Below are 24,685 nucleotides of genomic sequence, written 5' to 3'. Positions count from 1 at the left end.
GGTCCAGGGCTGAGTCAGTGCTAGAACCAAGACAAGAGCAAAGGCCAGGGCAGATCTAGGGCACAAGCAAGGCAGGCTAGGGCAGGGCAATAGCAAGACCAGGCCACGGCAGGGCCAGCCCAGGATAGAACAGGGTACAGGCAGGGCAGGGCCAGGGCCACAGCTGGGGCAGGACAAGACCCAGGACCAGAGTCCAGTCCAGGCCAAGGGTATGGCCAGGGCAGAGGTAGGGCCAGAGCCAGGGCCAAGACAGGTCCATTGCAGGTCCGGGGTTCAGACCAGGGCCAGAGCAGAGCCAGGGCAGGGCCAGGGCCAGGACCAAGAAAGGACCCTGGCCCTGAAGTGGATTTGAATGTATCCTGTCCCTGATTTAATCCTGCTCTGCCTTCACCCATCCCTCTCCTGGCCCTACCATGGCCCTGCCCCTTCCCTGGCTCTGCCATGGCCCTGTCCCAGACCCTAGCCCTACCTAACCCTGGCTGTAGCCGCCTGACCTCCTAGCGTGGTCACTCTCCTACCATTCCAGCACGCTGCAGTCTCCGTCGCTGCCACCCACCCTCAGCGAGGCAAGCCGTGGTGTCACAGGCTCCAGGTGTCTCCTCCTCCTCCTGGCACAGAGCAGCTGGGCGGGCAAAGCCACAAAAGCCTAGAGGAAGATGCGAGTGGTGGTAGCATTAAGAGCCTTAACTTGTCATGCCAGGGACTGGGTGGCAGGGGCCAATTTCAGCATAGGCACTCGCACCCACCCTCCAAAGTTCAGCCTCTCCTTTTGGCCCAAGCTGGCCAGGAACTGGGGCCTGGAGTGGGTGCTGGAGACACCACAGCGCCCAGCTCCCCACTCCACAGGAACCACTGGGTCCACTGGGGCTGCAATCCTCGAGGAACAGGAGCAGCAGAAAAATTCAGACCCAGCCCAGCCCTCCACACCCAGGTGCCAATTCCTGTTCTGGATATCTCCACGCACAGGGCCCTTTCCCCCATGGTGTCTGCTACTGCATACCCGGGGCGCCTGGCAGCCTCTAAGGCACAGACCCAGAGTGCACGGTCCCAGGAGCCACGGTGGGTGTGGGGGTTCTGCCACGCTCAGGATTCCCACGGAAACACTGTGTGCCTGCCGTGCTCCAGTATGAGCAAGAGTAGGTGGCCCTCTGGAGTGTGGCGTCCAGGGAGAGCAGAACCGCTCCTTCCTTGGATGCCACACTGTTGCTGCCAACTCTGCTGACTGCTGCCAGCAGTGCAGCCCGATAGCACCGAACTCACCCCCGCTTCACGGCCAGTCCTGCCCTCAATAGCGCACCCCACCTCCATCCCCCAACGCCGCCACCAGCGTATACCCGACAGTGCGTTTACCTGTCCTCCTCCATGGGCATTGTGGCCCCAGAAAGTGCCTATAACCCACCCCCTGCACTGTAGGCAGTGCAGCCCTGTACAGTGCTGCCAACTAGTACCCCCAATGCAGGCAATGACACCCTGGATAGTGCCCCCTACCCACCCCACCCTGCGAAAAGTGTAGCCCCGATAGCCCCTGCCCTACCACTCTGGTCATGCTGCAGTGTCTGTCACCGCCACCACCAACCACGGTGAAGGAAGCCACTGGGCCGCAGGCTCTAGCACTCAGCAGCCAGGCCCGGAGCAGCTCTCGCTGATGGCCGGCTCCTACCACTTTAACCACGCTGCTGTCTCCATGGCCATCTTCTTTGACTACAAAGGAATAAAACTAGGTATCAGTAAGAAGAGTAATTTTGAAAACCATACAATCACATCAAGTTAAACAACATGCTCCTGAATGAATGACTAGTGGGTCAATGAAGATACTAAGACAGAAATTGAAAAATTTTATGAAACAAATGGTAATGAAAACACAATACAACAAAACTTACGTTACACAGAAAGCAGTACAAAGGCAGAGATTTATAGCTAGAAGTGCCTACCATCCAAACAAAAGAAAAACTTCAAATAAACAATATATCTTAAAGAACTAGTAAGGACAAACTAAACCCAAAAGAAGAAAATAAGAAAATAAGATCACAGCAGAAATAAAATTTAAATAAAAAAGTACAAAAGATTAAACAAAAACTTGGCTTTCTGGAAAGCTAAACAAAATTGACAAACTTTTAACCAGGCTAAGAAAAAACACAAGTTTCAAACAAAAACAACAGATAAAAAAGAAGACATTACAACTGATACTTCAGAAATTCAAAGGATCATAACTGGCTATCATACGCCAACAAATTGGAAAGCCTAGTAGAAATTGACAAATTTCTAGATGCATACAACCTACTTAGGTTGAACAGTAAAAACGTGCAAGACCAGAACAGATTGGTAACAAGTAATGAGATTGAAGCCATCAGAAATATAAGTAACATGAACATTTTCTCCACCGCATAAGCCTAAATCAGACCGAAAAACTTCACCGATACTTAACAGCCCAGTACTAATACATACAAACAAGCCAGTACTTCTCATACTGTTAACCCAACACAGGCATGCCTTAAGGAAAGGTTAAAAAAAAAGTAAAAGGAACTCAGCAAACTCAACCCCACCTGTTTACCTAAAACGTCACCTCTAGCATTACCAGTAATAGAGGCACTGCCTGCCCAGTGACACATGTTTAACGGCCGTGGTACCCTGACTGTGCAAAGGTAGCATAATCACTTGTTCCTTAAATGGGGACTCGCATGAATGGCACCACGAGGGTTCAACTGTCTCTTACTTTCAACCAGTGAAATTGACCTGCCCGTGAAGAGGTGGGCAGGAAACAATAAGACGAACAGACCCTATGGAGCTTTAATTTATTAATGCAATTAAAACTACATAAATCTACCGACCCTTATACCATTACACCTGCATTAAAAATTTTGGCTGGGGTGACCTCGGAGCATAACTAAACCTCCAAACAACCTATGCTAAGGCTACACAAGCCAAAACGGACTAACACCTATAATTGATCCAATAACTTGACCAACGGAACAAATTACCCTCGGGATAACAGTGCAATCCTATTCCAGAGTCCATATGGACAATAGGGTTTACAACCTCGATGTTGGATCAGGACATCCTAATGGTGCAGCAGCTATCAAGGGTTCGTTTGTTCAACGATTAAAGTCCTACATGATCTGAGTTCAGACCGGAGCAATCCAGGTCGGTTTCTATCTATTCTATATTTCTCCCTGTACGAAAGGACAAGAGAAGTAAGGCCCACTTCATAAAGTGCCCTCATTCCATAGATGACCTAATCTCAATCTAACAAAATAACACCCACTCAACCCAAAAACAGGGTTTGTTAAGATAGCAGAGCCCGGCAATTGCATAAAATTTAAAACTTTACAATCAGAGGTTCAACTCCTCTTCTTAACACCGTATCAACAACAAACCTTCTACTCCTTGTTATATCTGTACTAGCTGCTATGGCATTTCTCACGCTTATTGAACGAAAATTATTAGGCTATATACAATTATGTAAAGGGCCAAATATTGCTGGCCCTTATGGATTACTGCAACCCTTTGCTGATGCAATAAAATTATTCGCCAAGGAGCCCTTAAAACCTTCAACATCTACTACCATTCTCTACATTACCGCACCAGCCTTGGCCTTTTCCATTGCTCTTCTCCTATGAACTCCTCTCCCTATACCCCACCCACTAATTAACTTTAACCTGGGACTTTTATTTATCCTAGCTACATCTAGCCTAACCGTCTACTCTATTTTATGATCAGGATGAGCATCAAACTCAAACTATGCACTAATCAGAGCATTACGAGCTGTCGCCCAAACAATTTCATACGAACTTACTTTCGCTATTATTCTCTTGTCAATCTTATTGATAAGCAGCTCATTTAATCTTCATATACTTATCACAACACAAGAGTATCTCTGACTCCTCCTACCATCATGACCCCTGACTACAATACGATTCACTTCCACATTAGCTGAAACAAACCGAGCTCCCTTTGGCCTCACAGAAGGCGAATCAGAACTAGTCTCGGGCTTTAACATTGAATATGCCGCAGGTCCATTCGCTCTGTTCTTTATGGCTGAATACATAAATATTATTATAATAAATGCTCTAACAACCACAATCTTCCTAGGCACATTGTACTCTATTCACTCCCCAGAGCTATTTACGACATGCTTTGCCACCAAAACACTTTTCCTAACCTCTTTATTTTTATGAATCCAAACAGCATACCCCCGATTCCGTTATGATCAACTCATACACTTACGCCTAATCTACACCACTTCCATAACACTACTTCCTACATCCAACAATACAAAAATAAAATGACAATGCGAAAGAACAAAACCCACACTTCTCATCCCCCCACTCATTATCCTCACCACCCTCCTCTTAACAACTTCCCCACTAACCTTAGCCATCTTCTAGAAATTTAGGTTAAGAAAGACCAAGGGCCTTCAAAGCCCTTAGTAAGTCAAACCATGCTTAATTTCTGAGACAAAGACTGCAGATTCTGCTCTGCATCAACTGAATGCAAATCAATTACTTTAATTAAGCTAAGCTCTTACCAGATTAATGGGACTCAAACCCACAAAATTTTAGTTAACAGCTAAATACCCTAACCAACTGGCTTTAATCTACTTCTCCCGCCTCAGGGGAAAAAAGGCGGGAGAAGCCCCAGCAGAAATTAGCTGCCCCTTTGAATTTGCAATTAAACATGAAAATTACCTCGGGGCTGGTAAAAAGAGGACTTAATCTCTGTTTTTAGGTTTACAGCCTAATGCTTACTCAGCCATTTTACCCGCCTCCCCTTCCTTTTTCCCACCTATGCTCGTCTACTGTTATTCTCAACAAACCATAAAGATATTGGAACTCTTTACCTACTGTTCGACACATGAGCTGGAATCATAGGCACAGCTCTAAGCCTTCTTATTTGAGCTGAATTAGGTCAACCAGGCAACCTACTAGGCAACGACCATATCTATAACGTTATTGTTACAGCCCATGCATTCATCATAATCTCCTTTATAGTCATACCCATCATAATTGGAGGCTTCAGAAATTGATTAGTACTTCTAATGACTGGTACCCCTGACAGAGCATTCCCTCGCCTAAATAATATAAGTTTCTGACTTCTTCCCCCCTCCTTTCTACCATTACTGGCATCTGCCATAGGGGAAGCCGGTGCTGGAACAGGCTGAACAGTTTATCCTCCTTTAGCAGGAACTTTCTCCTACCCAGGAGCTTCTGTAGATCTAACTATCTTCTCACTTCACCTAGCAGGCATCTCCTCCATTCTAGGAGCTATCAATTTCATTACCACTATCATTAATATAAAACCCCCTGCAAATATCTCAATATCAAACCCCCTTATTTATTTGATCAGTATTAATCACAGTCATCCTTCTACTCCTCTCCCTACCAGTACTAGCTGCCGGCATTACTATACTACTAACAGACCGAAATCTAAACACTACCTTCTTTGATCCTGCTGGAGGAGGGGATCCTATCTTATATCAACACTTATTCTGATTCTTCAGCCATCTCGAAGTCTATATCTTCATGCTGCCTGGGTTTGGGATAATTTCCCATATTGTAACATATTACTCCACAAAAAAAGAACCATTTGGCTATAGGTATAGTTTGAGCTATAATATCAATTGGGTTTTTAGGCTTTATTGTATGAGCCCATCATATGTTTACAGTGGGTATAGACGTAGACACACGAGCCTACTTTACTTCTGCCACTATAATTATTGCAATCCCCATTGGCGTTAAGGTCTTTAGCTGACTTGCCATGCTTCAGGAGGCAATATCAAATGATCCCCTGCAATACTTTGAGCCTTGGGCTTTATCTTTCTTTTTACTATGGGGGGCTTGACCGGTATCGTACTAGCAAACTCATCACTAGATATTGTACTACACGACATATACTATGTTGTAGCACACTTTCACTACGTCCTGTCAATGGGAGCTGTATTCGCTATCATAGGAGGTTTTATTCATTGATTTCCCTTATTTTCAGGCTACACTCTAGACCAAACTTATGCTAAAGCTCATTTCACCATTATATTTGTAGGTGTAAATTTAACTTTCTTCCCACAACATTTCCTTGGCTTATCCGGAATACCCCGACGCTATTCTGACTACCCCAATGCCTATACCACATGAAATATTATATCATCTATAGGCTCCTTCATCTCCCTAGTAGCAGTAGTATTAATAATTTATATAACCTGAGAAGCCTTTGCCTCAAAGCATAAAGTCTTATTAATTGAACAATCTTCCACCAACTTAGAATGACTACACAGTTGCCCTCCACCCTATCCCACATTTGAAGAACCAGCCTACATTAAACTATGCGAAAAAGGAAGGAATCAAACCTCCTAAAACTGATTTCAAGCCAACCCTGCAACCTCTGCAACTTTTTCAATAAGATATTAGAAAAACTATTTCATAGCTCTGTCAAAGCTAAGTCATAGGTTAAACCCTATTTATGGCTCACCCAGTTCAACTAGGCCTACAAGACGCCACATCTCCTAGCATAGAAGAATTAATCACTTTTCATGACCACACTTTTATAATCGTATCCTTAATTAGCTTCCTAGTATTATACGTCCTATCTTCAACCCTTACGACAAAATTAACCAACACCAATATCACAGACGCTCAAGAAATAGAAACCATTTGAACTATCTCACCCGCAATCATTTTAATCCTAATTGCTCTTCCATCCCTACGCATCCTATACTTAACAGATGAGATCAACAACCCTTCTTTTACTATCAAATCAATTGGACACCAATGATACTGAACCTACGAATATACAGACTATGGGGGACTGATCTTTAACTCTTATATACTCCCACCGCTGTTCTTAAACCCAGGAGACCTTCGAATACTAGAAGTGGACAATCGAGTAGTTCTTCCAATTGAAGCCCCCGTCCATATGATAATCACATCTCAGGACGTTCTACACTCATGAACAATTCCTACCCTAGGCCTGAAAACAGATGCAGTTCCTGGACGCTTAAATCAAACTACATTCACCGCTATACGACCAGGCGTCTATTACGGACAATGCTCAGAAATCTGCGGTGCCAACCATAGCTTTATACCTATTGTCGCAGAATTAATTCCACTAAAAATTTTTGAAATAGGACCCGTATTTACCCTATAGACCGCCCCCCACTTCTAACACACCTCACTCCACAACTCTCTACAAAATATTCTTACCGATACACTGTACAGCTACTCTAGCATTAATCTTTTAAGTTGAAGATCGAGAGAAACATTCCTCTCTACAGTGAAATGCCCCAACTAGATACATCCACATGACTTACTATTATCATAACTATACTCCCCACACTATTTCTTATTACACAATTAAAACTACTAAACACAAATTACTATTCACCCCCCTTACAAAAAACCCCCAGTACACAAACCTACAACAACCCTTGACAATTAAAATGAACGAAAATCTATTTACTCCATTTACCGCTCCAACAATCCTAGGCCAGCCTGCTGCAGTACCCATCAGCCTACTCGCCACATTACTACTTCCAACCTCCAAGTGCCTTATTAATAACTGATTAATTACTATTCAACAAAACCTAATCCAACTCACTCTAAAACAAATAATAACAACCCATAATACTAAAGGACAAACCTGATCCTTGATGCCGATGTCTTTAATTATTTTTATTACAATAACTAACCTTCTCAGACTTCTACCTCACTCATTTACACCCACCACCCAACTATCTATAAATCTAGCTATAGCAATTCCCCTGTGAGCAAGAACAGTAGTTATAGGTCTTCGCTTCAAAATTAAAAGCTCTCTAGCCCATTTTCTGCCACAAGGTACACCCACACTCCTTATTCGTATATTAGTAATTATTGAAACAATTAGCCTACTTATTCAACCAGTGGCCCTAGCTGTACGTTTAACTGCTAACATCACAGCTGGCCATTTACTAATGCACCTAATAGGAAGTGCTGCACTAGCATTATCAGCCATCAACCTCCCTGCTACCTCACTAATCTCCATACTCCTAGTACTACTGACTATCCTAGAAATCGCAGTAGCCCTGATCCAAGCCTATGTTTTCACACTATTAGTTAGCCTTTATCTACGTGATAACACCTAGATAACACCTAATGACCCACCAATCTCATGCCTACCACATAATTAAACCCAGCCCCTGACCACTAACAGGAGCTCTATTAGCTCTCCTAATAACATCTGGCTTAATTATATGATTCCACTTTCATTCCACCACTCTATTAATACTAGACCTACTAACCAATATATTAACCCTATACCAATGGTGACGTGACATCATCCGAGAAAGTACTTACCAAGGCCACCATACAACACCTGTCCAAAAAAGCCTTCGTTATGGAATGGTCCTATTCATCATCTCACAAATTCTTTTCTTCACTGGTTTCTTCTGAGCATTCTACCACTCAATCCTCGCTCCTACCCCACACCTAGGAGGACACTGACCACCAACAGGAATTACTCCCCTAAATCCACTACAAGTACCTCTTTTAAACACCTCTGTACTACTTGCATTGGGGTTACAATCACCTGAGCCCATCATAGTCTGATAGAGAGTAGTCGAAAACAAATAATTCAAGCTCTACTCATTACGATCCTACTAGGCATTTACTTCACCCTACTACAAATCTCAGAGTACTTGGAAGCACCCTTTACTATTTCCGATGGTATCTATGGCTCAACATTCTTTGTTGCTACAGGCTTTCACGGACTTCACGTTATCACTGGATCTACATTCCTTATTACTTGCCTTATCCGTCAACTATTCTATCATTTCACATCAAACCACCACTTTGGCTTTGAAGCCACTGCCTGATACTGACATCTTGTAGACGTCATCTGATTATTCCTCTATGTTTCTATCTACTGATGAGGGTCCTATTCTTTTAGTATAACTAGTACAGTGGACTTCCAATCAACTAGTTTCGATAATATTCGAAAAAGAGTAATTAACCTAGTATTGACCCTAATGACTAACACTCTTCTAACCCTACTACTAATAATCATCATATTCTGACTACCTCAACTGAATTCTTATGCAGAAAAAACCAATCCTTATGAATGTGGCTTTAACCCATTAAACCCTGCCCGTATTCCTTTCTCCATAAAATTTTTCTTAGTTGCCATTACTTTTCTACTATTTGACCTGGAAATCGCCCTACTACTACCCCTACCATGAGCCCTTCAAACAACAGAGCTTCCAACTATGCTTAAATCGTCAATTATACTAATTATTCTTCTAACTCTCAGTCTGACCTACGAATGAACTCAAAAAGGACTAGATTGAGCCGAATTGCTAAGTAGTTTAAACAAAACAAATGATTTCGACTCATTAGATTATGATAGTCATACTGACCAAATGCCTTTCATCTATATAAGCATCACACTAGCATTTATAATCTCACTCCTAGGCATGCTAACCTATCGTTCACACTTAATATCCTCCCTGCTATGCCTAGAAGGAATAATGCTATCATTATTTATTATAAGTGCTCTTACAGCTTCAAACATACATTCCTTCCTATAATATTACACCCATTGCCCAGTAGTATTTGCTGCTTGCGAAGCAGCGATTGGCCTTGCCCTACTAATCTCAATCTCCAACACATACGATATAGACTATATCCACAACCTAAATTTACTTCAATGTGAAAAATAGTGATCCCCACAATTATACTACTACCGACAACATGATTTTCCAAAAATAACATAATCTGAATTAACCTAACTGTGCATAGTCTAATCATCAGTACTATCCCTCTGTTATTTTTCAACCAAACCAGCAACAACCTCCTTAACTACTCAACCTATTTATCTTCCGACACACTAACAACATCCCTCCTAATATTAACCGCCTGACTCTTACCTCTTATAATCACAGCAAGCCAATACCACTTACACAATGAATCCCTTCCACGAGAAAAGTTTTACCTCTCTAGAATGGTCTTCCTACAAATCTCTTTAATTTTCACATTTATAGCTACAGAACTAATCATATTTTATATTCTATTTGAGACCACTCTCATTCCTACCCTAATTATCATCACCCGATGAGGCAGCCAAGCAGAACGCCTTAACCCAGGCACATACTTCCTCTTCTATACACTAGCCGGCTCTCTCCCCCTACTATTATGCTAATCTATGCTTATAATAATTTAGGCTCACTAAACATCACATTGCTAATGCTTGTAGCTCAAAAACTAACAACTACCTGATCCTATAGTCTTACCTGACTAGCATGCATAATAGCCTTCATAGTAAAAATACCCCTATAGGCTTACACTTATGACTTCCCAAAGCCCATGTTGAAGCTCCCATTGCTGGGTCAATAGTCCTCGCCGCAGTACTCCTGAAACTAGGTGGCAGTGGCATAATACGAATCACCTCTATCCTTAGTCCCACAACAGAATACATAGCCTACCCCTTCCTCATACTATCTTTATGAGGCATAATCATAACAAGTTCAACCTGTCTTCGACAAACAGACCTAAAATCACTCATCGCATACTCCTCAGTAAGTCACATAGCCCTGGTAATTATAGCCTCCCTCTTTCAAACCCCCTAAAGCTTTACTGGTGCAACTGTTCTTAAAAATCGCCCATGGGTTCACCTCATCCATACTATTTTGCCTAGCAAACTCAAACTATGAGCGAACCCATAGCCGTATCACACTACTTTCCCGAGGACTCCAAACGCTACTTCCACTAATAACCTTCTGATGATTTACAGCAAACCTTACCAATATTGCCTTACCCCCTAGTATTAACCTAGTAGGGGAACTCCTTGTAATAATAACCTCATTCTCCTGATCATATGTCACTATTACACTTACAGGACTTAACATACTGATCACAGCCCTCTATTCCCTCTATATATTTACCACAACACAATGAGGAATACTCACATATCATATTACTAACACAAAACCTTCCTTTACACGAGAAAACATACTACAATTTATGCACCTCTCCCCTATTATCCTCCTGTCCCTTAACCCCAGTATTATTCTAGGCTTTACCTCTTGTAAATATAGTTTAACCAAAACATTAGATTGTGAATCTAATCATAGAGGCCTACCACTTCTTATTTACCGAGAAAGCTAGCAAGCACTGCAAATCCATGCCTCCATTTTTAATAAATACGGCTTTCCCAACTTTTAAAGGATTACAGCTATCCATTGGTCTTAGGAACCAAAAACATTGGTGCAACTCCAAGTAAAAGTAACAACCATGTATACCTCCATCACTGTAATAACACTAACTACTCTAATCCTACCGATTACTATTACTTTTATTAAACCCAATAAAAAGCACTCATACCCGCCCTACATAAAAACAACTATAATATATACTTTTATCATCAGCCTCCTTCCCACAGTCCTAGACATTTTCCTGGATCAAGAAGCAATTATTTCAAACTGACACTGAATAACAATCCAAACATTAGAATTAACACTAAGCTTTAAATTAGACCACTTTTCTATGATATTCATCCCAATCACATTGTTCATTACTTGGTCTATTATAGAATTCTCACTATGGTATATAAGCTCAGACCCAAATATTAATCAATTCTTTAAATATCTTCTTACATTTCTCACCACTATATTAATTTTAATCACCACCAATAACCTCTTCCAACCTTTCATTGGTTGGGAAGGCGTGGGAATTATATCATTCCTGCTAATGGGCTGATGGCACAGTCGAACAGAAGCCAACACAGCAGCCATTCAAGCAGTCTTATACAATCGCATCGGCGATATTGGCTTTATCCTAAGCATAATATGATTTACCCTACATTATAACTCATGAGACTTTCAACAAATATTTGTCCTAAACTCCAACCCAAGTCTTCTCCCACTTATAGGTCTTCTCCTGGCAGCAACAGGAAAATCAGCTCAATTTGATCTTCACCCCTGACTACCCTCCGCCATAGAAGGACCAACCCCAGTCTCAGCTTTACTCCACTCCAGCACACTAGTTGTCGCCAGGGTGTTCCTTCTCATCCACTTCCACCCTCTAATAGAAAATAATACATTAATCCAAAGCCTCACACTATGCCTAGGAGCCATCACCACCATATTTACAGCAGTCTATGCCCTAACACAGAATGATATTAAAAAAATCGTAGCCTTTTCCAACTCAAGTCAACTGGGCCTCATAATAGTTACTATTGGTATCAATCAACCATATCGAGCATTCCTACATATCTGTACTCATGCTTTCTTCAAAGCTATACTATTCATCTGCTCCAGATCTATTATCCATAACCTAAACAACCAACAAGATATTCGAAAAATAGGAGGATTATTTAAAATAATACCCCTTACTTCAACCTCCTTAATCATCGGCAACCTAGCACTCACAGGTATACCTTTCCTCACAGGCTTCTACTTCAAAGACCTTATCATCGAAACCGCAAACATGTCATATATCAACGCCTGAGCCCTATCTATCACTCTCATTGCCACATTCCTGACAAGAGCATACAGCACCCGAACTATCTTCCTAAACTAACAGGACAACCTCGCTTCCCAACTTCAATCAACATTAGCGAGAATAACCCCACCCTATTGAACCCAATCAAACACCTCACAATCGGCAGTATGCTAGCAGGATTTCTCATCACCAATAACATCTCTCCTACCTCACTCCCCCAATCAACAATGCCCCTCCACCTAAAACTCTCAGCCCTGTACCTAACCGCTCTGGGCTTCCTAGTAGCCCTAGACCTTACTCTCATAACCAACAAACTTAAAATAAATATACCATCACATGTATTTAAATTTCCTAATATACTAGGATATTATCCCACTACAATCCACCGTATGACCTTCTACCAAAATCTACTTATGAGCCAAAACCTATCTTCCCTCTTACTGGACTCAATCTGACTAGAAAAATCTACGCCCAAAATAATTTCACATATCCACACTATTACCTCCACCATCACAACCACTCAGAAAGGTATAATCAAGTTTTACTCCTTCTCTTTCCTTATTCCCCTTATTCTAACTCTATTCCTAATAACATAATCTATTACCACGAGTAATCTCAATAATAATATATACACCAACAAATTACGTTCAACCAGAAACCACTACTAATCAACGCCCATAATCATATAAAGCACCTGCACCAATAGAATCTCCTCGAACTAACCCTGATCCCTCCCCCTCAAAAACTACCCAATTCCCTATATTATCAAAATTAACCACCACTACCAACCCATCAAAATCTAAAACTCATAAAACTAAACCCACCTCCATCGCCAACCCTATCAGAAAGCTTCCAAAAACCTCAAACCCTGACCCCCATGCTTCAGGGTATTCCTCAATAGCCATCACCGTAGTATAACCAAAAACAACTATTATGCCTCCCAAATAAATTAAAAACATCATTAAACCCATATAAGTCCCCCCATAATTCAAAATAATTACACAACCAACCATACCACTAACAATCAATGCTAACCCTCCATAAATAGGAGGTGGTTTAGAAGAAAACCCCACAAACCCCATGACTAATAATACACTTAATAAAAATAAAATATATGCCATTGTTCTCACATGGACTCCAACCATGACCAATGATATGAAAAACCATCGTTGTACTTCAACTACAAAAACACCAAAGATCCCAACACGCAAATCTAACCCGATTTTAAAAATAATTAACTACACCTTTATTGATTTACTCACCCCATCCAACATTTCCATATGATGAATCTTCGGCTCACTTCTTGCAACCGGCCTAATTCTACAAATTATTACAGGCTTATTCCTAGCAATACACTATTCACCAGACACTTCCTCCGCCTTCTCCTCAGTTGCACACATCGTCCGAGGCGTAAACTACGGCTGAATCCTTCGCTATCTCCACGCTAACCGTGCCTCTATATTATTCATCTGTCTCTTTCTACATGTAGGTCGAGGCCTCTATTATGGCTCCTATCTTCTTATAGAAACCTGAAACATTGGCACTGCACTTCTACTCATAACCACATCAACAGCCTTCATGGGCTACGTACTCCCATGAGGTCAAATATCATTCTGAGGTGCCACTGTAATTACAAACCTACTATCAGCAGTTCCATACATCAGAACCAACCTCGTCCAATGAGTTTCAGGTGGGTATTCCATTGAGAACCCTACTCTTACACGATTCTTCATCCTTCACTTTATCCTACCCTTTATTATCACAGCCTTTACAACCCTGCACCTATTATTCCTACACGAGACAGGATCAAATAACCCCTGCGGAATTTCCTCCCACTCCGACAAAATTACTTTCCATCCCTACTACACAATCAAAGATATCTTAGGCTAATCCTCCTCTTTATAGCCTTAATAACATTAGTACTATTCTCACCTGACCTTCTAAGTGACCCAGATAACTATATCCCAGCCAACCCCCTAAAAACTCCTCTACACATTAAACCAGAGTGATATTTCCTAATCACATATGCAATTTTACGCTCTATTCCCAATAAATTAGGAGGGGTGTTGCCACTTCTCCTATCAATCCTTATCTTAGCAATCATACCCATTCTCCACAAATCTAAACAACAAAGTATAGCATTCCGCCCACTCAGCCAATCCCTATTTTGACTCCTAACCACAATTCTACTAACTCTCACCTGAATCAGAAGCCAATCAGTAAACCAGCCCTTTCTGATTATTGGACAAGTAGCATCCGTAATATACTTTACCACAATTTCAGTCTTAATACCACTTGCCTCTCTAACCAAAAACAACTTACTCAAGTGAACCTGCCCTCGTAGTACAAATCAGTACACCAGTCCTGTAAACTGGAAATGGAAAACTTCCCCTAGGGCAACTCAGAAAGAAAGTACTTAACTTCACCACCAACACCCAAAACTGGCATTCTAATTTGAACTACTTTCTGTATTCTATGGTGTGCAAACTTTAAATGCAACTTCAGTATTAAATTATTTTAATATACTTTTACGTAAATCGTGCATTACTGCTAGCCAACATGAATATTATATAGTACTATATATGATTAACTGTACATAGCACATATCATTACATATTTACTAACAGTCCCCAACATATTTACAAGCAAGTATTCTCATAATCAACTGTAACACATTCTGTTAAGCCTCAAAGTCCAAATGTCCCCACCCTGAATACCAACCAACTTAATTATCCACTTACTGTACATAGTACATCACATCATTTGCCGGACATAGCACATCCGATTAAATAAATCCTCGTCACTACGGATACCCCCCTCCCTTGTGCACCATCCTCCCTGAAATCAATATCCCGCACAAGAGTGCTACTCTCCTCGCTCCGGGCCCATAAACCGTGGGGGTAGCTATAATGAACTGTATCCGGCATCTGGTTCTTACCTCAGGGCCATACAATCAAGATCGCCCACACGTTCCCCTTAAATAAGACATCTCGATGGATCACGGGTCTATCACCCTATTAACCAGTCACGGGAGCTCTTCATGCATTTGGTTTCTTTTACCTCTGGTCTGCACGCGACCCCATCGCAGAAAGCCAGTCCCGCCACAACACGTCCCGCAGCGCCTGTCTTTGATTCCTTGTTCATGCCATTATGGATCGCACCTACGTTCAATATCCTAGCCCCACATGATTCCTACAAGGTGTTATTTAATTCCTGCTTCTAAGACATATTAATAACTGTTTTACAGCCCATTCCTAATTACACTACAAAAACACAAGAAACTTTTAACAAACCCCTCCTCCCCCATCTGACTTCTCCCCTTAAAAACTCGCTTTTGCCAAACCCCAAAAACAAAAGCCTTCATCCGCCCAGCCAGAGCTTACGTTCTCATTTTTTAGCGATGCACAACTTCCACTGCTATTCCCTCAATATAAAATTACTTCACCTTACCACTATTAACACCAATTTCCATCTTCTCCCTGCTTTCTCGTTCCCACGCATTTACTCACTACTAAATCTGTATCCTTATACCACAACCCCAAAGACAAAACCTCACAACTATACTTTTTTCCTGTTTACGTAGCTTAATCCACCTAAAGCAAGACACTGAAAATGTTTAGACGGACTTACATACCCCATAAACAAATAGGTTTGGTCCTAGCCTTTCCATTAACTCTTAGCAAGATTACACATGCAAGCATCCCCGCCCCAGTGAGGACACCCTATAAATCACAACGATCATATGGAGTAAGTATGAAGCATGCACAATGCAGCTCAAAACACTTTGCTCAGCCACACCCCCCCCCCCCCCCCCCGGGGAGACAGCAGTGACAAACCTTTATCAATAAACGAAAGTTTAACTAAGCTATGCTACAATTAGGGTTAGTTAATTTCCTGCCAGCCACCGGGGCCATACGATTAACTCAAGCTAACAGACCGGCGTAAAGGGTGTTTAAGATCTAATCGAATAAAGCTAAACTCCATCTAAATTGTAAAACCTCAGCTGATGTAAAATAAACTACGAAAGTGGCTTTAAAAATTCTGAACACACAATAGCTAAGACTCAAACCGGGATTAGAGACCCCACTATGCTTAGCCCTAAACCTCAATAATTAAAATAACAAAACTACTCGCCAGAATACTACAAGCAACAGCTTGAAACTCAAAGGACTTGGCGGTGCTTCATATCCCTCTAGAGGAGTCTGTTCCATAATCGATAAACCCTGATCCACCTCACCATCTCTTGCTCAGCCTATATACCACCATCTTCAGCAAACCCTGAGAAGGCCACAAAGTTAGCATAACCGTCCCCGCAAAAACGTTAGGTCAAGGTGTAGCCTAGGAGATGGTAAAAAATGGGCTACATTTTCCACTCCAGAAAACCCCACGATAACTCTTATGAAACCTAAGAGTCCAAGGAGGATTTAGCAGTCAATTAAGAACAGAGTGCTTAACTGAACCAGGCCATAAAGCACGCACACACCGCCCGTCACTCTCCTCATGTATATTTAAGGACTAACTTAAATAAACACCCCAATATTTATGTGGAGGAGATAAGTTGTAACAAGGTAAGTGTACTGGAAGGTGCACTTGGATAAATCAAAGCATAGCTTAACATAAAGCATTCGGCTTACACCCGGAAGATCTCAATACCATTTGATTGCCTCGAGCTAACACTAGCTCCAAACCCAATCAAAACTAATACCAAACTAATTTACACTAAACCATTTACCAATCCAAAAGTATAGGCGATAGAAATTCTATCCTGGCGCTATAGATACAGTACTGTAAGGGAAAGCGAAAAATATCAAACAAGCACAAAATAGCAAGAACTCACCCCATACCTTCTGCATAATGAATTAACTAGAAACAATTTCGCAAAGAGAACTAAAGCTCAATTTCCTGAAACCAGACGAGCTACCCAAAAACAGCTGAAACAGCGCACCCCTCTTGCAGCAAAATAGTGGGAAGATTCGTGGATAGAGGTGACAAGCCTACCGAGCCTGGTGATAGCTGGTTATCCAAGACAGAATCTTAGTTCAATCTTAAGTTTACCTACAGAACTACTCAATCCCCTGTAAACTTAATTGCTAGTCTAAAGAGGGACAGCTCTTCAGACATTAGGAAAAAACCTTGTATACAGAGTAAAAAACCTCATCTCCATAGTTGGCCCAAAAGCAGCCATCAATTACGCAAGCGTTCCAGCTCAACACCAACCATATACAAAATTCCAAACACACCACTGAACTCCTTATATCACATTGGATTAATCTATCACTTCATAGAAGCAATAATGGTTGTAAGCTATCTGGCAGCACAGCCCCAGATAGCACACCCAACTAGCCACTCAAGGCGGGCAGTGACACCTGAGGAGATAGGGCCCCCAAACCGTCCCCGGCCACGGGCAGTGCAGCCCTGGATAGCGCACTTACTCTGACGCCTTTCTATGCTCTGGCCAGCTGCAGTGTCCGCGGCTGCCACCAACTGCAGCGATCAAAGCAAGCCAGCGAGGCGAGTCAGCGAGGACAGCCACAGCCCCACAGGGTCCAGCCTCCAGCCTGCCGCAGCCAGCACCTCCTACTCCAAGCTGGGAAAGGAGCAGCTACGAAGTCAGACACAGACAAGGCTGGAATGGTGAGACGCCACAAATAACATGCTTTATATACCGAGATTATGAACTACATGTTCTGATTGGATGAGAGGAAAAAGCTAGGCCTACTGTGATTGGACTTTATTTTCACATTCTGATTGGTTAGTCTAAGACTTGCTCTCATCCAATCAGAACATGAAAATAACGTCCAATCAGAGTAGGCACAGCAGTTTTCTCTCATCCAATCAGAACATGAAGTCCAGGAACCGGGCCTGTACAACCTCAGTATATAAGGCATACTAATGGGAGTCACGCCATTGTGGGCTCTGCTGTTATTCCGTGTGTTTCTCGCACTCGCAGTTTAGAGAAGGCAGAAGCCAGGTCTGCCCCCACACTAAAACCTGGAGCCTGTGGCGCCAGGGTTTTCCACTGCTTGGTGTGTGGCGGCCATGGAGAGAGGCAGCTGGTGGTGAGAGCTGCTCCATGCCTGGCTACAGGAAGGGAAGGAGGAGGAGGTACCTACCACAGGCTGGAGGCTAGAGCCTGTGGGACTGTGGCTGGCCTCGCTGGCCCTCACCTCACTGGGTCGCCTCGCTGTGGTTGGTGACAGCGATGGACACTGCAGCTGGCCAGAGCGTAGAAAGGCTATGGGGTAGGTGTGCTGTCCGGGGCTGCCCGAAGCGGGGAATGGTTGGGGTGTTATTCCAACGTCACTATTTCGGAATACTAGAGTGTTATTCTGGGTGTCACTAGTTTCAGGTGTGCTGTCGGGACTGCAATGCTCTCAGCAGCAGGGGGATGTAGGGGGGGTGTGGGCGGGGTGGCGGTGTGGGGCGGCGGATTGGAGTCACTATCTTGTCTGTATTGCTGGCAGCAATAGGGCTGGTTGGGGGCGCTATTGGGTGCTGCACGGCCCCCGACAGAGGCCAGGTTTGGGCCGCTATAGTGGTTACACTGCCAGCGGCTTGGGGGTGGGAGGACTGGTGGGGGTCCTGACTGCTCGGACTTCATTGCCCACAGCGGAGTGGGGATGCTCTCCAGGGCTGCTCTGCCCATGGCCGGGGCTTGTTGGCACCATGGGGGGTTGCAATGCCCGTGTCGGGGATAGGTTAGAGGCAGTATCCGGTGCTACACTGCTGGTGGTGGGGCAGGGGAGTGAGGGGTGCAGGTAGGTGCTTGGAGGGTGTGGTTTCAGGCGCTATGGGGGCCACACTGTCCATGATAGAGGGTGGGTTGGGTGTGCTATTGGGAGATAAACTCCCCGCAGGAAGGGGCAGTTTGGGGGCGATACCTGGCCGGTGGCAGGCGGGGTGGTAGGGTGGGTTGTGGGCACCGTTCGGGGGCTGCTCTGCGGTCAGTGGGGGCGAGTTAGGGGCTCTATCAGCTGCTGCACTGTTTGTGGTGGGGGCCGGGTTTGTGCGCTATCGGGGATTATATTTCTGGCAGCGGCATACCGCTTAGGGGTGCTGACGGGGCCTACACTGCCCATGGCGGGATGCTGGTGGGGTGCGCTATCCAGGGCATCATTCCCCGTGGCTGCGGGATAGTTGGGGGGTGCTGTCTGCTATGTGGGGCTGCACTACTCCTCGTGGGGAGGGGGTTGCGGACCTTAAGGATCCGTGGCTGCACTATTCACGGCGGGGAGCAGGTTGCTGTGCTCTGCCTGGGGCTTCACTGCTTGCAGTGGGTTAGGGGTCCTCTCAGTGGCTGCATGGCCCACGGCAGGGGGTAGGATGGGGAAGTGTTCTGGTGCTGCGATGTCGGAGGTGGGGGCGGATTGGGGGCGCTATTGAGTTCTACACTGCAGCGGCGAGGGGCGGTGTTGGGGGCACTGTCCCGGGGCCAACAGCAGGCAGCGAGTTAGGGGCGCTATCGGAGGCTGTTCTGCCAGTGGCAGCAGAGGTTGCAGCAACAGCAGTGGTCTCCAAGGAAGGAGCTTTCCTCCTCTCCCTGGACTCCAGACTCTAGAGGGCGATCTCCTCCTGCTCCTGCTCCAATGCAGCAAGCGTGCAGCGTTTCCGCAGGAATCCTGAGCAGGGCATAGGCCCCAACACCCGCTGTGGTTCCCGGGGCCACGACCTTTCTCTCTGTGTTGCAGAGACCACCTGGGACCCGTAGGCACGACAGACACTGAGTAGCGGACACCACGGGAGGACAGGGCTCTGTGGGTGGAGGCATCAGGATCGGGAATCGGCGCTTGGGTGGGAGGGCTGGCTGGGTCTGAGTTCCTGCTGGTTCTGCTCCCCAAGGAGCGCAGCCCTGGTGGGCCCAGCGGTTCCTGTGGATTGGAGCCAGGCAACGTGGTGTTACCCGTCTTCACTCCAGGCCCCAGTACCTGGTCCCCTTGGGCCAAAAGGAGAGGCGGGACTTCGGAGGGTGGATGTGAGTGCCTTCACTGAGACCAGCCCCTGCCACCCAGTGGCCAGGATGAGAAGGTGAGGCTCTAACGCTATCACTTTGCGTGCTCCTCTAGGCTTTTTGGCTTTGCCTGCCCAGCTGTTCCATGCCAGGAGGAGGAGGAGTTACATGCTGGCAACTTGCAGATGGCCTGGGGCTGCCGCTCGGCTGGCTGCGGTTGGTGGCAGCTACGGAGACTGCAGCGGGCCAGAACGGTAAGAGGACCGCCAGCTGCGGCCATGGCGGGGGCAGGGCTGCGGCGTGGCCAGGTAGTAGGAGCTTTGCAGGGTGGGCCCGTGCATTGAGGGCAACAGCAGCAATGGTTGTAGTGACGTCCACGCTAGTGGTGGCAGCAGCAGCAAGTCCAGGAGCCCGGAAGATGGGAGTAGGAGCGCTGGGGGGCCTACCCGGCCAGGGCTGGGCTGGATAGGAAGCTTCGGGTGCTGTACCACAGTCTCGGTGGAAGTGGTGGAGGAACAGCCAGGGCAATGAGGAGTTCTACCCCTTCTCTTGCAGTCTCTGGAGGGCGACCTCCTCCTGCTGGCGCATGAACCAGGTGAGAGTGTCAGCATATTATCTCCATATCTTCCAAGGTAATATAGTCATGCACTGCATAACATTTTGCCAGCCATGGCCTGTATGTATCAGGGTAGTCCTATAAAATTATAATGAAACTGAAATATTCTCATTGCCTGGTGACAGCATAGCCATCTTAACCTTGTAATGCAAGGCAGTAGTCACGTGTTTGTGGTGATGATGGCATAAACAAACCTACTGAGCTCCTCTTTCTGTAAAAGTATAACACATACAGGCCAGGCGTGGTGACTCACGCGTGTAATCCAAGCACTTTGGGAGGCCGAGGCGGGCAGATCACGAGGTCAGGAGATCGAGACCATCCTGGCTAACATGGTGAAACCCCGTCTCTACTAAAAATAGAAAAAATTAGCCAGGAGTGGTGGCAGGCCCCTGTAGTCCCTGCTACTTGTGAGGCTGAGGCAGGAGAATGGCGTGAACCCGGAAGGTGGAGCTTGTAGTGAGCTGAGATCACGCCACTGCACTCCAGAGTTGGTGCGAGACTCAGTCTCAAAAAATAAAAATAAAAAAGTACTTAATACATAAAAGTTGATAATGATGAGCAACTGTGTTACTGGTTTATGTATTTAGTGTACTATGGTTTTTGGCATTTTTTTAGAAGGCATTCCTTCTACTTATATTAAAAAAAAAGTTAACTGTAAAACAGCCTGAGGCAGGTCCTTCAGGAGATATTTCAGAAGAAGACGTTGTTACCATGGGAGATGACGGCTCCATGTGTGGTATTGCTTCAGAAGACCTTCCAGTGGGACAAGATGTGGAGATGGGAGACTGACATTGATGATCCTGACCCAGTGTAGGCCTAGGCTAGTGTGTGTGTATTTGTGTCTTAGCTTTTACCACAATGAAGTTTAAAGAATTTGTATGCTTATTTTTTGTTCTGAATACTTACCAAGATACAACTTACAAAGAGAGGAAGCATTGGGGCACCTCAGTGTGTCTTTTTAAAGCTAACATTATCATTGAGAAAATAATTAAAACACAGAAAAAGCTATTCTTCAGAAAAAGTTTGAGTGTTTTATGAATTGATTTGCAATTTCATGGTATCTTTATTGATAATGCACCTTCAACAGTGCAATCATGTGCACATATTTTACTGAGGAGGCACTTAACACAGGCTGAATCTGCTATAGATATATTCAGCTGATGACCTGTGCCTGTTAGAATACACACCTGGTTCTTAACTACCTCTCTTAAACTCTAATGATTATGAAGCAAATTAAGACAATTACCGAAATCCTAGCAAAAATTCCCTTTTTATCTGGAATACTCAGTGAATAAAATATTAATTTCTGGAAGTTGGTAAGTTTTGCCTCAGTTCAGTTAGTTAGGAAAATGAGTCGCTAAACAAATTAATAATGTAAACCACCAGATTGTGGTCTCCACAAAAGTCATAGGGCAAGTAACTGCTGTCAGCTGTTTGTAAATCCAGTCAAGGAAGAATAGTTTTGTCATAATAAAGCACATTTTATTATACATTTTGTTATATGATGTTAATTATATAAAATATATTAACATCACATTAAATTAATGTTATTAGGGCAATTAGATTTTGAAATATTTTATTCTCATTGCTCTATCTTAACTACTATGTTTACTTGAATGTTCTAGTAGCATGTAGAATCTAGTAAAATATCAACTATATAGGGAAATACATTGTAGCTATTACTTACCTTTGAGTTTTCAATGTCAGAAAGTTCATTGTCATAGGTAACCTAGTAAGCATAAATTAATAATTCTTCTGAATTTAATTAATTAATTGTATCATGTACATTAACCAGTTCATGTAATCCAAGTTAAATTTTACATGCCTATGGCAGGAATTTCTAAATCCCTAATGTACATCTCTAAAAGACCTGATTTCTTTCCTCAGACTTATCTCATCTTTTTATCTATCCATCTCTTTCTTCCACTAACAAAATATTCTATCTTAATAGCTGTAAATCAATTGTATTACTAGTCCCATTCCATCTATGGGAAAACTCCATTTGAGGGATGTTAAGTGACTTCATTAATGTCACACAGCTAATCAGTAGGAAATAACCAGGAGTGGAGGCTAGAAACAACTCCAAATCTGTAGACTTAACATTGCACTATGTTTGCCATGTCCTCTCAGGCATACAAGTCATAAAAGTATTTCTCAATTATCTGGGAAATTTCTACACTCCGCTCTTTCTCAGCCTGTTCCATATACCCAGAGCCCATCACTTCTGTCAGCCTTTTGAATTTCACAAATTTTGTTAAAGTAAGATACCATTCCTGATGCTTTTTCCAGTTCTTCTAAATATAGAGTGATTTTTATTTTTGTGCACTTCTTAACCATTCGACCTATTCCCTTATTATGCCATTTGTCTTTATCAGCATTGTTTTTACATTTTATAGGTATTCTCTCCTCCACTAAATTAGGGGCTCTTTGAAGATAATTACCTTGCTGTACTTTAAATTCAGCAAAATTTGTTTTTGGTGTATTGATTGCTGAAGAAGTAAAAATGGAAAGTATAAGCTACCAGTTGTATTCAGTTCAAATAGTGGCATACCTCAGATATTGTGGATTCAGTTCCAGACCACTGCCATAAAGCAAGTCAGACGAAGTGTTTTGCATATGAAAGAACTTTTGCATATAAAAGTTATGTTTATACTACACTGTAGTCTAGTGAGGGTGCAATAGTAGTATGTCTACCTTATCATTTCTGCCTATTCAAGTTATTGGCTATGGGTTTGTCATAAATAGCTTTTATTATTTTGAGATGTGTTTCACCAATACCTAGTTTATTGAGAGTTTTTAACATAAAGGGATGTTGAATTTTATCAAAAGCCTTTCTGCATCTATTGAGATAATCATGTGGTTTTTGTCTTTGGTTTTGGTTATGTGATGTATTGTGTTCATTGATTTGCAAATGTTGAACCAGCCTTGCGTCCTAGGGATGAAGCTGACTTGGTGGTGGATAAGCTGTTTGATATGCTGCTGGAATCGGTTTGCCGGTATTTTATTGAGGATTTTTGCATTGATGTTCCTCAGGGATGTTGGTCTGGAGTTTTCTTTTTTTGTTGTGTCTCTTCCCAGTTTTTGGTATCAGGATGATGCTTGCTTCATAAAATGACTTAGGGAAGAATTTCCCCTTTTCATTTGTTTGGAATAGTTTTAGAAGGAATATTAGCAGCTCCTCTTTGTACATCTGGTAGAATTCAGCTGTGAATTCACCTGGTCTTGGGCCTTTTTTGATCAGTAGGCTATTAATTACTGCCTCAATTTCAGAACTTGTTATTGGTCTATTCTGGACTTCAACTTCTTCCTGAGTTAATCTTGGGAAGGTGTACCTGTTCAGGAATTTGTTCATTTCTTCTAGATTTTCTAGTTTATGTGCATAGAGGTGTTTATAGTATTCTCTGATGGTAGTTTGTATTTCTGTGGAGTTTATCATTTTTGATTGTGTCTATTTGATTCTTCTCTCATTTTTTTCTTTATTAGTCTAGCTAGTGGTCTGTTGATTTTGTTACTTTTTTCAAAACACCAGCTCCTGGATTCATTGATTTTTTTGGAGAAAAAAATCATTTCTGCATCTCCTTCAGTTCTGCTCTGATCTTAGTTATATTTTTTTTTTTTTTTTTTTTGCTAGCTTTTGAATTTGTTTGCTCTTGCCTTTCC

At 43.3% G+C, this 24,685-nt stretch overlaps 1 pseudogene; it reads left to right on the top strand.

Annotated features, from left to right (window-relative positions):
- Positions 1 to 656: 656 nt before the first annotated feature.
- Positions 657 to 18,658, top strand: LOC141407773 (uncharacterized; annotated as a pseudogene).
- The last annotated feature ends 6,027 nt before the right edge of the window (positions 18,659 to 24,685 follow it).

Source organism: Macaca fascicularis, chromosome 10 (genome assembly GCF_037993035.2).
Source record: "Macaca fascicularis isolate 582-1 chromosome 10, T2T-MFA8v1.1".
NCBI lineage: Eukaryota > Metazoa > Chordata > Mammalia > Primates > Cercopithecidae > Macaca > Macaca fascicularis.
The sequence above is the reverse complement of the archived record's forward strand: the minus strand, read 5'-3'. Positions and strand labels throughout refer to the sequence as shown.